This window comes from Rhinichthys klamathensis, unplaced genomic scaffold (assembly GCF_029890125.1).
Source record: "Rhinichthys klamathensis goyatoka isolate OS25496 unplaced genomic scaffold, OSU_Roscu_1.1 h1tg000230l_1, whole genome shotgun sequence".
NCBI classification, from domain to species: Eukaryota; Metazoa; Chordata; class Actinopteri; order Cypriniformes; family Leuciscidae; genus Rhinichthys; species Rhinichthys klamathensis.
In genome coordinates this window covers 873957-885091 of record NW_026606754.1, presented here as the reverse complement: position 1 = coordinate 885091, position 11135 = coordinate 873957, and the positions used below count along the sequence as shown (strand labels likewise).

Below are 11135 nucleotides of genomic sequence, written 5' to 3'. Positions count from 1 at the left end.
CCACAAAAGTGCGGGATTTGAAAGCACAGCTTGCAGCGCGGCAATCAATCTTCACCAAACCAAAGACCCAGAGTAAGGCCGCAACTATTGCTTCCTATCGTGTCAGTCACGTCCTTGCTAAATACAAAAAGCCATTCAATGACGGCGATATGGTGAAGGAAGCCTTTCACGAGGCAGCGGATAGCCTTTTTGACGACTTAAAAAATAGTGAAGGCCATTAAAGAAGTGCAACTCTCCCGCAATACTACAACAAGGTGATTTGAGAGAATGGCTGTGGATGTAGAGGAGCAAATGAAGAAGGATATTGACGCGTGTGAGTGCTTTTCCCTCCAATTTGACGAGTCGACTGATATGGTGGATGTGGCAGAATTGTGTGTTTTCATCAGGATGGTTTTTGGAGACATGAGCGCCAAGGAAGAGCTACTCACAATTTTGCCATTAAAAGGACACACCAGAGGTGAGGATATTTTTAATGCTTTCATGGGATTTGTTAGCGAGACAAAACTGCCGCTCTTCAAGCAGTTCAATGGGGCTTTGACAGAGAGAGGTAGTGAGCCTGGGAGCGAACACTTTCTGTTGACTGACTTTCGCACTCACACAGCACTTTTATGACTTTGTGACTGCAGTACGAGTTGTACCTTTACGTGTTGAAGTATAATAAATGATTGAACTTAGATCTTTGAGCGGAACTGAGTTTCTGCGCGTCGCAGTGTTTTAAGTCTCTCAGTGTTTAGTCCCTCGCGGCTGCAAATTTTATTTTGCATTGTATATAGCCGAAATACCATGTACATCATAAAATACCATTCAATAAAATGTAATTATTAATTACTTCACAAATGTATAACCGTGACTGTTGACATTCACAATTGTATAATTCACGTTCTGTTGCTGGTCCTGAAATACGGGATGAATGAGCTGCAGATGATGGCCCTGGCTGCTCCACGTCATCTTCAAAAACCCTTGTACTGAATGATCTTAGACCAATAGAAAATATAAGACATTTACCTTACAAATAACACTGATGCAGTTATAAACAGTTTAATGTTTATGTTGTTGTGCTATGCACAATCCTAGTCCATCTCACAATCATTTAGTACTATGGGTTTAATAGCAGCATGAATTCATGCCTTATTTTATTGTTTGTAATGTCAAGTATAGCCTAACATAGTATACATATTGACCATATTTCACAGACAGCCAGTGTTTATTAAAGCCAGGATTAGGCCTTAGTTCAAATAGGACATTAAAGTGGCTTTTATAAAATGCCTTAGAAAAAAAAAACATTACTTGACATTACTTGACATATATAAAATATGGCACTGACATATTTTAAGATATGCTTTCAGTTAAAACAGCTGTCTTTAAGTCTGGGACCAGCTTAAGCCTTGTCTATGAAACCACAGGCTTGACTGCATAAATACTTATAATAAGATTTTAGTGCTAAGCATATATATCAAAGTTCATTTTAAAAACACAACGTTTACCTCTCAGCACATAAACTGCCATGATAAGGTAATACAGACAATGGCAACTCCTTTTGGCATATAGGGCACATCTGTAATGACAAGAAAATGTATACAAAAAGTAAAAGTTAGCAGGAAAGTAAGTCTTGTTTTAAATGCAATACAATTTGAGAAATAAGCATTACCGCAAGGCTGTCTTCAGAAACATCTCTGGCACCTGCAGCAATGTTTGTGACCTGCTCCTCTAAGTTGTCATTACAATCTGTATCCTCCACAATGACTAGATCAATCTTCTCCTGTCATTTAAAAATGATATTAACCTCAGTTACATTAGTTAAAGTTATTGTCATTGGTGTGAACATGTTTTACGACATGTACACATTCAGTCATTGTGGATCAAAGACATTTACTTAAATAAAAAACAAATTTTGTGTGTAACGTAGATAAAAAACTGTATTTTGCTGCTGTGCCAATACGGCTATACAAAAAGTCACAATTGGTGCAGATGCAGCGCTTGACATTAACTTTTTTGCTCACTAGCCAATGTGGCTAGTGGTTTTCCAAAATGACTAGCCACGCAGCATTTTTACTAGCCACAGTTTTGTTGTTGTACGTTTTATATGATTAAAATTGACAATGGGGCTGAAAACGTGCTAAAATGAACTAATATTATCATTAGCTCTGATAAGGTTGTTAAGCTCCTTTTTTGATAACATGTTGTCTAAGATACACACATAAAATAGCTTCTTATTGTATATAATAAAAGTGCTGCATTGTTTGTTTGTTTTTTGTTTTACAGCAGTAAATACTGCAATACAGAGTAGAACAATTATCTGCATTAGAAACAACGAGCAAAGAATAAATAATAATTTTAAAGAAAAAATCCACAATTAAAGCACCAGGATTACAACTTTATATAGGCTATATAGGACTATATAGGACTTTGGATTGTTTGTTTTGCATCAGCTTTTCCTCAGAGCTCTGACTTAATAATTATCATCATGAAGCTCTGAGTAACTGGAGATATGTCCACCTGAAACAAGTATAGGCCTACAGGTCTTTATTTTCCAGATTATTCCCACAAGCGCATCTCCTGCTTTCTTTCATGGCATGATTAATTTTATTAAAACATAGAATTAACTCTGGAAAGATAGTTGTGATATGACGTGACATAAGGGCAGCCCTGCTAGTAGTTAGGCCTACACCGTGGCCCTTAATCATGAAGATGATTTTTGCTTTAATACCGGCCATGCACACTCACGAACTGACTGAACGCTGTGTTGATGTGTGTGTGTATGCGACCAGTCGCGTGTGATGATCGTTTGTTTGGCGCGCGCACCCTCGCGCAGCGGCACTGCAGGAGAGCGTGAGACACGCCGGTGGTCTGGATTCTCCTGCTATTAAAAAAAGATCGCTATATCACCACATTAAGTTAATAATTAAGGGCAGACTAAAACAGCCCAGTTCGTCGCACAGTCCGCGAGTTTAATCTCCGCGTGTCTTCTTGTTTGCAGTGTTGTCGTTCAAGAGGATTCACGAATGGACCAATGAGCAAACACTAAACTATGTGCAGGTGGTACTCATGGGAGTGGTAGTGGCATAGTGTCAAATTGCAATTCGTTTGTTATGTCAGATGTCCTTTGACAAGACTACAAATCTTCAACACGCCAAAGTGGCTAGTGAGAGTGACTGTGTTACCCGCCACGGGTGAAATGCACCCGCATTTGGCGGGTTGGCGGGTGTTACTGTCAAGCCCTGTGCAGATGTGTACACAACTCACATTGGAATTTAGTTTGCACTCCTCGGCATGCAAAGCCAACATTTGCAGTGGCACGGTGGTGTTGCAGGTGACACAGGGCACCTTTGGCATCTTTGCCAATTCTGCTGAATTGTAGGGAAGAGGCTGAGTGTCCATCTCCTCCTGAAACCAAAAAGAGGACATTTTTGCCACATTTGCCGACCAGAGTAACCCTCTGTAACCAGAGTAACCTTATCCATGGAGATAAGAGTCATTCTTCTCTGGCCACTTCCTCCTGCAACAGAATTTGTATGTATGTAATGAATGGATCCTAATTGACAGATAATCTTTAGTTAACTGAGCTCTTCAAACCAGCTCGAAATCCCCATATTTACCGGTTGCTTTGTAAAACATCCACCGTCCTTGTAGTGGTTGAAGTTTGGGGAACTCTTCCTCCATAATTGTAACTATCTATAAATGGACAATTCATGAAAAGTCAAACATAAGATTTCAAATGTACACCAGGTAACAGGGACGGACTGGGACTAAAAAACGGCCCTGGACTTTGACTAGGCCGGCCCGGCCCAAAGCAATCGGTGCGCGGAAACTCTACAACAACAACAATAACGCCTGCCATGAGTGTCACTTTAACTGTGGCTCATGATATACCATCCAAATTATAGCTAACAGCATATTATACAATCTATTCCATGCTGTCTTAAAATGAATTTATTACTTAATAATCTTAATTAGTTTATGCAGTAATTAATCTTAGCTACTGCACAAATAATAATACCACATCTAAATGAAAATACACCATTACAAATATAACTTCTGTATTCAAAATCTTTAAAGTTTGTAAGCATTAACAGTAACATTACCAACATTTTTAAAAGTAAAAGCACAACATATTTCTTAATATTAGCAACTGCATGTGGCATTTTACAGCTAAAATGTTGAAGTTTAGCTGTTTTAACTACTGTAATCATTAAAAATGTAGCAAGCTGAATATCACTTCCTAACATCATCCCTAGCAAGTAACTTGCAAAGTAATTTCTGATTAATTCGGTTCGGGAGTAGTAGAGATAAAAGCCCGCCCGCACTGACAATTGATTGGTTGGGTCCTTACATGCCCTTCGTGAGGGACACGCGCACACTAGCACACACGCGCACACTAGCAAACACGCAATCTCTCGCTCCCTCTCTCTCTGCCGTGCACGCGCTACGCATGCGCGCTCTTGCTCGCTCTAGATTCCGGGAGATTTTAACTAATTTGCGGACATCAGGGAGCCGCTATCAATATGCGGGAGACTTGGGATGTGTGTGGCGGCTGGTGGGCCGGCCCGCCGGCCGTCCTGGAGTACCGGCCGTTCTGTGATTCTCCAGATCACACAGATGGCCAGTCCGCCCCTGCCAGGTAATAGAAAAAATTGCAACATTACATAGCTTTTTGCATACAAAAAGCACTCAAATATACCAAACCATCAGACATATAAGCACTTACATCTGTATGTTTGCAGTCCTCTGCTATTGTCACCACTTTTTTCCCTAACCCTGCATGAGCCAGTTCCAATTCTACTGTAGGCTTCGGGGTTAGGTGTCGGTGAAGGTAGAACACAGGCTGTGAGGTCTGAGCACTTGATAGGCACTGTCCCGGTAATCCGACCTTTGCCTCTCTTTGCGTCAATTTTAGAACATATTTGGAAACTGTCTAAGAAAATGCAAGTAAATAACAGCATTCAAAATTAAGAAGTGGCATTCACAAGTGGCACTGAGTTCAAAGAATGAGTAGTATTACATATAATATAGGCCTAATATAAAACTTTTTTTGTCAAAAAATGTACAAAATATGAACAAACCATTATATGTTATAATTCTCTACCTCTTTAAAGCCTGGTTGACTCTGGCAGACCCGCGTGACTACGCATATTTACCGTGTAAATAAAGTTATCGGAAAAGACGAAAGATAATTCAGTACATAATACTGCTAAAAATTATTTTTTTAACTAGATAAATTTGAAGACTGCCAGCTTGGTAATTCTGCGACTGCTATCTAGTGGTGCTGCCTGCCTTGCCTTTCAGTTGTGTGTGGATCATCAATGCTAAAAAATGCGGAAAGCAAGTCTCAAAATCCAAATTCAGGATCGACTAGAACAAGGTATCAAAATAAATGCACGCGTGTCGCCTGATCCAGAGATTCCTTTTCGCACACGGATTTGTCACATTTTAATACAAAGTAGAACATTTATACTCACAAACATGACTTTATTTGTACAAATTGCTGCTAATTCTTAATTCTACAGACACCGGTTGAAAAGCATTTGTTTCATTGTATAGTGACACACATTTACGAATCGTGTTCACGTTAATGAATAGCACTGGCTTGTTCGTTAGTGTGTGTGTATGTGTGGGTAGAATCCTGTAAACTGCGAAAAGTCTCAAAATCCAAATTAACCAAACACGATCGATTCGAACAAGATGTCAATAAATGCACGTGTGTCTTCTGATCCACAAATGCACGGATTAATTTTTGCATGAGCCATTTTTGATTTATTAATGCAGAACAGATGTTTATTCGCAAATATGTCTGTGTTTTTACAAATCGCGGCACAATCATTCAATCCCGAATTCCACAGATTCAAATCAAATGGCATTTGTATGTGGTTAGTAAAATACAATCACAACATTTATCTAATGCATGGGATATTGTGTGTGCATTCATTTATCTTAATGATACATTGCTTCTGGTTTACCAGAATGACATCGAGACTGACGAACAGGTCGGATGGTGTGGTTATTCCAAAGTTCTCTGCACTCAAAGTCCTTCTGCAAGATGCTCAACAAGACATACGTAGAAGGCACTTATGCTCATGGCTGCCATTGAAAAGGTGCCTCTCTCTCTCAGGTCACTGAAGAGCTCAATCCAGAAGGATTTTGAATACTAGTGTGGCGGACTACTGTCATCCCGACATCAGTCGCCGCTGGCAACACACACAGAGCAGCTGGCCAGCAATCAACACACACACCTGACAGCTATCTCTCTTCATCCCGACGTCAGTCGCCGCTGGCAACACATACACAGCAGCTGGCCATCAATCAACACACACACCTGACGGCCATCGACCAATTCATCATTGGGGCTATATAAACACCAGTGAAGAAAGGCCAAGTGGGTTGTGTGATCTCCCAGACACTCACTAACGTCTGTTTATCCCTTTGTTTCTTACAGAAAGTGACTAATGAGAAGGAACCTGGAAGCCTTGACAAACTCTCTGCCATACAAGCCAACTCTCTGCTGTCTGGCTAAAGTTTGCTGTCTTCAATCCACTTTCTCCAGCACTCTCACCACAGGAGCACAAGAGCACCGATACTCCTACAGCCCTCACTATTGCACAACAAATAAAACACACCCTCTGGGTTTAACCACTTACGTGTTTTATTCTCCTTTTTCCCCAAGCGCCCGCTACACTGGTGGAGAATGCGGGCAGGAGATCAACGACACGAAGCCCCCCCAGAGGCAGCTTCCCTCCCCAGCACGGAAGACGTCATCCGCCACCTTGCTGAGGTCTCCGTGCGGCAGCAACAGCTGTCAGAACAGTTTGTTGCTGGCCAAAACCAGGTGGCTGGGGAGCTTTTTCGCCTACGAACAGAGACTGCCCGGCTTACACCACTGGAGCCAAGAGTTTCTGCACTGCAACTTCTCCCGAAAATGACAGACCAGGATGATGTGGAAGCCTTTCTTCACACTTTTGAGGTTGTTGCGGATCGAGAAGAATGGAACCAGCGTGAGTGGGCACGCTTGCTGGCCCCATTGTTGACTGGTGAACCTCAGCGTGTGTATTATTCCCTCCCGCTTGAGGATGCTGCAGACTATGACTCACTGAAGAAGGAGATCCTTGCCCGGCTAGGACTGTCTCCGGTGTGCGCAGCCCAGAAAGTGCATGAGTGGAACTTCGAACCCAGGGTCCCTGTACGTGTCCAGGCCGCCCAGCTTGCCCGACTGGTCAAACTTTGGCTTTTGCCGGGCCAAGCCTCTGCTGAGGAAGTGGCAGAGCGCGTCACTGTGGACCGGCTGTTACGTGCTTTGCCTCGCCCTCATCGCCGCACCGTCGGTCTCACCAACCCACGGACCCTGAATGATTTAGTGGAGGCCGCAGAGCTGTCAGAGGCGGCCCTCGCCAGAGACTCCGGGGAGAGAGTGGTTCCGTTTATCCGAAAGGGCGCTGGCGAGCGTCGTGTTGTGGGTGGCAGCCCCAAGCCGGTGAGCCTAACGACTCCCCGGGGGAGTATGCCTGATGAACCGATGCCCACGGACCCAGGTCCACCAGTGGGAAAAGCCTGGATGGCGGGCTGCATTGTTCACCACAATGTCCCAGACGGTGCCCCCAAGCGAGAAGTTCAAATCAACGGACGCCGTGTTTGGGCCGTTCTTGACACAGGAAGCAGCGTGAGCTTGATCCAGCCTCAGCTCCTCGGACCAGAAAGGCCAGGCCGAGCACTTCTTCCCATTACCTGTGTCCATGGGGACACTAAGTATGTCCCTGCCTGCACTGTCTCTGTTTCAGCTGCGCCAGGTACCTGGTCGATTGAGGTGGGTGTCATCAGGGATCTTCCTGTTCCTCTGCTGTTGGGGAGAGACTGGCCGGGGCTTGACCAGTTACTAAGACGACCAGAGAAGCCTGTTCGCCGGAGAGGACTCCCAGGGCCCAGGAAGCCACGCGGTCACCAGGCTTACCTAGCCTCGGAAAGTGAGAGAGCGGGTGAGTCAACTAATAACCACCTGGATGTCTTTTCTGATCTATTCCAGCAGGTTGCAACGGGGGGCTCCCTGGCCAGAGAGCAGCGCGAGGATGACAGACTCCAACACTGCTGGAAACAGATCAGAGTTTTAGAAGGAAAGGACCATATGCCACCTCCCCACCCCTCTCCGCACTTTGTGGTTAAAGAACGGCCTGTTATATTGCGTGGCCACCAGGAGGGGAGAAGAGAAGGAGCTCCTAGTCCTGCCAAGGGGGAAAACTGATATGGTGATTTCTTTGGCTCACACACACCCAATGGCTGGCCACCTCGCAGCGGACAACACTCTTCAAAGACTCAGGGACCGCTTCCATTGGCCAGGAATCAATGCGGATGTGCGACGGTACTGCCAAGCCTGTCCTGTCTGCCAAAGAACTGCCCCTCAGAAGCCAGCCCCGGCCCCCCTGGTGCCGCTTCCTGTTATTGATGTACCGTTCACACGTATTGGGATGGACCTCGTGGGACCACTGCCCAAGTCAGCTCGGGGTCACGAGCATATTCTAGTAATTGTTGACTATGCCACCCGCTATCCCGAGGCCATCCCCCTCAGACAAGCAATGTCAGCAGTCATCGCCCAAGAACTCTTCCTGTTGTGTAGCCGGGTGGGGATTCCTACAGAGATCCTGACTGACCAAGGGACTCCCTTTGTCTCCCGGATAATGGCCGACCTCTGCAGATTAATAAAAGTGAAACATCTTCGAACCTCAGTCTACCACCCCCAGACTGATGGTTTAGTGGAGCGATTTAATAAGACATTAAAGCAGATGCTGAAGAGGGTGGTTTCTGAGGATGGGCGTGACTGGGACCGGATGCTGCCTTATGTGCTTTTTGGAATAAGGGAAGTCCCCCAGGCTTCCACTGGTTTCACCCCCTTTGAACTACTCTTTGGACGCCAGCCCAGGGGACTACTCGATGTCGCCAAAGAAGCCTGGGAGCAACAGCCCTCTCCCCATCGCTCCGTCATTGAGCATGTCCGTAACATGAGGGAGAGAATTGACAAGGTAATGCCTCTGGTAAAGGAACATCTGCTCGAGTCCCAGCGTGTCCAACAACGCCTGTATGACCGGCCTGCGCAACCCCGTGAGTTTCAAACTGGGGACAAGGTCCTTGTCTTGATTCCTGACACTACCTGCAAGTTCCTTGCCTCCTGGAAAGGTCCCTACACGGTCATAGAGCAGATCGGCCCTGTGAACTACCGTCTCCGCCAACATGGGAGACGAAGGCCAGAGCAGATCTATCATGTTAACCTCTTAAAAAAGTGGGTGACAGCCCCCACTGCCATGGCCCTGTTAGCAGAGAAGGACGAACACGTTGTGGAGCTCGGAAACCAGCTTTCGGCCAATCAGCGAAAGGAGCTTGAGTCCCTGGTTCACAGCTTCAAAGATGTCTTCTCGAATCTTCCAGGTCACACCACAGTGGTCTCCCATGAGATTCGGACCCCACCTGGTCTCATTGTCCGACAGCGGCCCTATAGGGTTCCGGCTGCCCGTCGACAAGCCATTGAGGACGAGGTCCAGAAGATGCTCCAGCTGGGGGTCATAGAACCTTCAAACAGCCCCTGGTCTAGCCCGATTGTGTTAGTCCCGAAACCTGATGGCACCTTCCGCTTCTGTAATGATTACAGGAAGCTGAATGACGTCTCCTTGTTCGACAGCTATCCCATGCCCCGAGTGGACGAACTGATTGAGCGACTAGGGAGGGCCCGATATATCTCCACCCTGGATCTCACAAAGGGATATTGGCAGGTACCCCTAAGCTCAGATTCCAAGCAGAAGACTGCTTTTAACACCTCCTCAGGGCACTGGCAATATCGAATCCTTCCTTTCGGCCTGCACGGGGCTCCCGCTACGTTCCAGAGATTGATGGATGTGGTTCTAAGGCCCCACCAACAATACGCTGCCGCCTATTTGGATGATGTGATAACCAAAACCTAAAAACCTAAAAGCCGCTTTGTCTTCCTCTCCAGTGCTGCACACCCCAGACTTCACCCCACCTCTCATCCCTTCACTCTCCAAACCGATGCCTCTGATACTGGGCTAGGAGCAGTCTTATCCCAGACTATCAATGGAGAAGAACACCCTGTGACATACATCAGTCGAAAGCTCACCCCTCCAGAGACCCGGTATGCTGCCGTCGAAAAAGAAGCACTGGCTATAAAGTGGGCTGTGCTGGAGCTACGCTACTACCTCCTAGGGCGCTCTTTTACCCTAGTGACCGACCATGCACCGCTCCAATGGATGTCCAAAGCAAAGGATACCAACGCAAGGGTTACCAGGTGGTTCCTAGCACTCCAGGACTTCCACTTTAAGGTAAAACACCGGGACGGAATATCTCACGGGAATGCTGATGGTCTGTCCAGGATGTTCTGGGGCTGGTCAGGTCTGTCAAGGGTCGTTCCCACCCCCCCTCCACTAACTTGTGCCCTTACTTACAGGAAGTCCGGCTCCACACAAAAGGGGGGGGGGGATGTGGCGGACTACTGTCATCCCGACATCAGTCGCCGCTGGCAACACACACAGAGCAGCTGGCCAGCAATCAACACACACACCTGACAGCTATCTCTCTTCATCCCGACATCGGACATCAGTCGCCGCTGGCAACACATACACAGCAGCTGGCCATCAATCAACACACACACCTGACGGCCATCGACCAATTCATCATTGGGGCTATATAAACACCAGTGAAGAAAGGCCAAGTGGGTTGTGTGATCTCCCAGACACTCACTAACGTCTGTTTATCCCTTTGTTTCTTACAGAAAGTGACTAATGAGAAGGAACCTGGAAGCCTTGACAAACTCTCTGCCATACAAGCCAACTCTCTGCTGTCTGGCTAAAGTTTGCTGTCTTCAATCCACTTTCTCCAGCACTCTCACCACAGGAGCACAAGAGCACCGATACTCCTACAGCCCTCACTATTGCACAACAAATAAAACACACCCTCTGGGTTTAACCACTTACGTGTTTTATTCTCCTTTTTCCCCAAGCGCCCGCTACACTAGAAAAATATTTAAAAAAATAGGAACAAATGTTTCAAAAAAGTTGTATTGTTTAAACTGTATTCCTATTTTAAAAATTATTTTAAACATCCATGTAAATAAAACCTTATAGCATCAGGAAAAAGATTTGCATTACATT

At 45.7% G+C, this 11135-nt stretch overlaps 1 long non-coding RNA gene across 1 annotated transcript; it reads right to left on the bottom strand.

Annotated features, from left to right (window-relative positions):
• Positions 1 to 886: 886 nt before the first annotated feature.
• Positions 887 to 1713, bottom strand: LOC130099469 (uncharacterized). The gene is made up of 3 exons (XR_008808391.1): positions 1649 to 1713; positions 1485 to 1555; positions 887 to 974 (listed from the first exon to the last, which is right to left on the bottom strand). It is a non-coding gene; the product is annotated as an uncharacterized LOC130099469 (long non-coding RNA).
• Between the last annotated feature and the right edge of the window lie 9422 nt (positions 1714 to 11135).